The 2,778-nt window shown below is 42.0% G+C and overlaps 1 protein-coding gene across 3 annotated transcripts in view; it reads right to left on the bottom strand.

The window, feature by feature from the left end:
• The window catches only part of atf7ip (activating transcription factor 7 interacting protein), a 55,333-nt gene extending 52,787 nt beyond the window's left edge, over positions 1-2,546 (bottom strand). The window contains exon 1 of one of the 3 annotated variants that reach the window (XM_035659655.1): positions 1,897-2,546. The gene's annotated coding sequence lies outside the window, so the exon portion shown is untranslated. Of the gene's footprint in view, positions 1-1,886 lie in introns of all 3 variants that reach the window. The other 2 variants (XM_035659654.1, XM_035659653.1) reach the window with 2 other exon arrangements.
• Positions 2,547-2,778: the final 232 nt, after the last annotated feature.

The raw sequence follows: 2,778 nt of genomic DNA, 5'->3' as shown, positions 1-2,778 counted from the left end.
ATATATATATATATATATCACTATAAGCAGACAGAGCCTCAAAAGTCCCTCCATTGAGATGAAGTATAAATCTGAATGTTAGCTCTCTCTGTGTTAGCTAGCTCTGAAAATTGGTATAGCAGTTTGTACGATCAATAGAGAATGCTGATTGATTAAACTGGATGAGAGGTAAACACATTTTGCTAAGCAACAAAAATAACATGACTTCTAACATCTACAGGAAAGCTTGTGAAAAATGTAGGCGGAGCCTTTTTAGGCTGCTTCCTCTTCAGTAGGAAAAAGCAGACTGGGTAATGAATTACAAGTGCACCATGTGAGCACTGCCACTGGGTGAAGTGGGTGAGGGGAAACCAGAAGCTGTACCACGTTCCAGACGCAAACCTCAAACACCTCACTTTGTACGGACTAAACTGAGTCCATTTAAAAATAAAAACACACACACACACACATCATTAATATGGTAAATGATCATTATGATGCTAAATTCCCCAAACTGTGGCTGACCTGTGGAGCTCAGATTCATACAGCAATCACTCAGTTGGGTCACTTATCTGTACATCTTTTTTTTTTTTTTTAATGTAGTTTTTTCTTTCATAAACTCACAGAGCAGGTCAAAGGGAAAAAACTGCTAAACTCTTATTTGACATTAAGCCACACCCACATCAGGACAGTGTGGCGCATGGAAAATTACTGGGCTGTACCACTGTAGACCAAGAGGGGGGGTTTAACTGCACAGTGCTGACAATGCAGCAATTTACTCTTCACTTTAACCCATTTTTCTATTCTGTGTGTGTTTAGGCCCAAATCTAATGTTGATTTTCAATTTGGGGATACTCTCTAATAACCTTCATTAAATCATGTAAGTATCTACAATAAGCCAAAAACTCTTCATTAAAGTGCAACCAGGGGTGATAATTAAAGCAAATTAAAGCAAGCAAAGCAAATGTTTTATCTTTCCATTACCTACATTACTTCTCATCTCAGGGTGGACAATTTCACACCAGAATCTGTCTTCATTTTTGCCCCTCCCCCAAACTGTCACCTCTGCAGTATGCTGGATGTGCTGCTTGTTTTAGCACCGACACACCGTAGTCGTCTCACTGACTTGGACCTTTGAGACTTAAGTGAGGTGCAAAGACACAAATGTATGTTTCCAGTTGCTAAATGGGGAAATCGGTGTATTAAACAAAGTATCTGATTACTTCTATCAGACTATTGGCAACATGAGTGGTGTGAGGGCATGTTATAGTTGAATAAAACTGAGAATTGGGTCACTCTACTTGGTTATATCCTTGTGTGTATTGGTGTACAAGCGTTCTTCAACCGAGTCACCACCACTTAGCAACAAGGATCGCGTCCCGCAGGAAGAGCATGTGCAAAAGAAACTAGTTTTTTTTTTTTTATCTAAAAACAAAAAACACTTTACTTAAAAAAAGTGCTCATAATGTAATATTAAATATAAAAAATAATTCAGAATTCACAGCCATTAGCAGTTCAGTAATTTTATATAAGCAAATTACACAATTGGGAAACTCGCGAAATTGCTTTCACAAAATAGGAGCGGTTGCAATTCAAGCTTCTCGTAAAAAATAAAGTAAAAGTAAAAAGTAAAATATTATTAAAATCGGTCACTAATGTATTATCCATTGAGCTAGTATCTAAGCAACCGCTAGCTAACATTTCTAAGCCCGCTACAAGCCCAATCGCTAGGGCTCACTGCAATATGTGCCACCCACATACCAAAAAATACAGACAAAACAGAAAAATATAATGTAATTTATAACCAAATGTATATAAGCACAAGTTCCAATAAACCACATCGCCTCCTTGGGTAAAATACGAAAGGCAAAGTGAGAGCTGCACGGCTAGCAGGCTAGTTGCAATACCTCGACTCACCGAATCTTCGCGTTGCCGAGCGACGACGTTCCCGCGATTTTCTGCCTCGCTCTGTAAGCAGACTTGTCTCCTCCTCCTTGTTCTTCTCCTCCAGCCGCTATTCAACTCTTCCGCGCCCCTGCTGTGTGTTCACGTCAACCGTTGCGGTCGGGGATGTGTGGTCCGGTGTGTTATCCGGTTGGTGGAGGGGGGGGACTAGTGATCGGTTCCACAAACTGTGTAGTTTGTGAATGTACTCGGACTCAAACCCGCTCTCCGCTCTCTCGCTCACAAATAAGACTCCTCCTCTTTTTCAACAATTCCACCGCACGTCATCGGCCGGTGGCGGTTGGTCGGCAGGCTCGCGCTCCAACCGTTGCGTTCTGACCGCCAGTTGTCTGCTGGTTGCTTTTTGTTTTTTTGTCGGTTAGTTTCTCTCCTGGCGGCGGGGTTGAGGTCGGTAGCTAGAGCCGGCAAGGTAGGTATGAACAGCTCCAGATAGGATTGTATGAATGAGCTGACAGGACCAAAACACAAGCCGGTGTTACTACAGCTACAGCAGCAGCAGCAGCAGCTCCTCAGGTTGGGACAAACCAGAGCCAACGGTTTTTAAAACCGTACTGCAGTAACGGCTGAGACTGTCTCAGAGTCGACGGTTGGAACTAGGGACAACAGGGAGCAGGGCATTAGCATGGGGAGGGAGGGGATTTCACTTCTGGGATAAAGGGGGAGGGATTATTATGGTGGAGGAGGAGTCTGGGGAAAATGTTTGAAAAACCTACATTAATATAGTTATTATTAGTAGGTCATGCATCATAGGATTGTGTGTTGTCCTTGTGTGTGTTAAAGTGTAAACAGTACAGTGATTTTACGCTTAATTTAATGATCATGTAAAAAAAAAAA

The sequence above is a fragment of the Morone saxatilis genome, unplaced genomic scaffold, assembly GCF_004916995.1.
Source record: "Morone saxatilis isolate NCDOM2014 unplaced genomic scaffold, NCSU_SB_2.0 Contig17, whole genome shotgun sequence".
NCBI lineage: Eukaryota > Metazoa > Chordata > Actinopteri > Moronidae > Morone > Morone saxatilis.
Note: the sequence above shows the minus strand (reverse complement) of the source record. Positions and strands in the feature narration are given on the sequence as shown.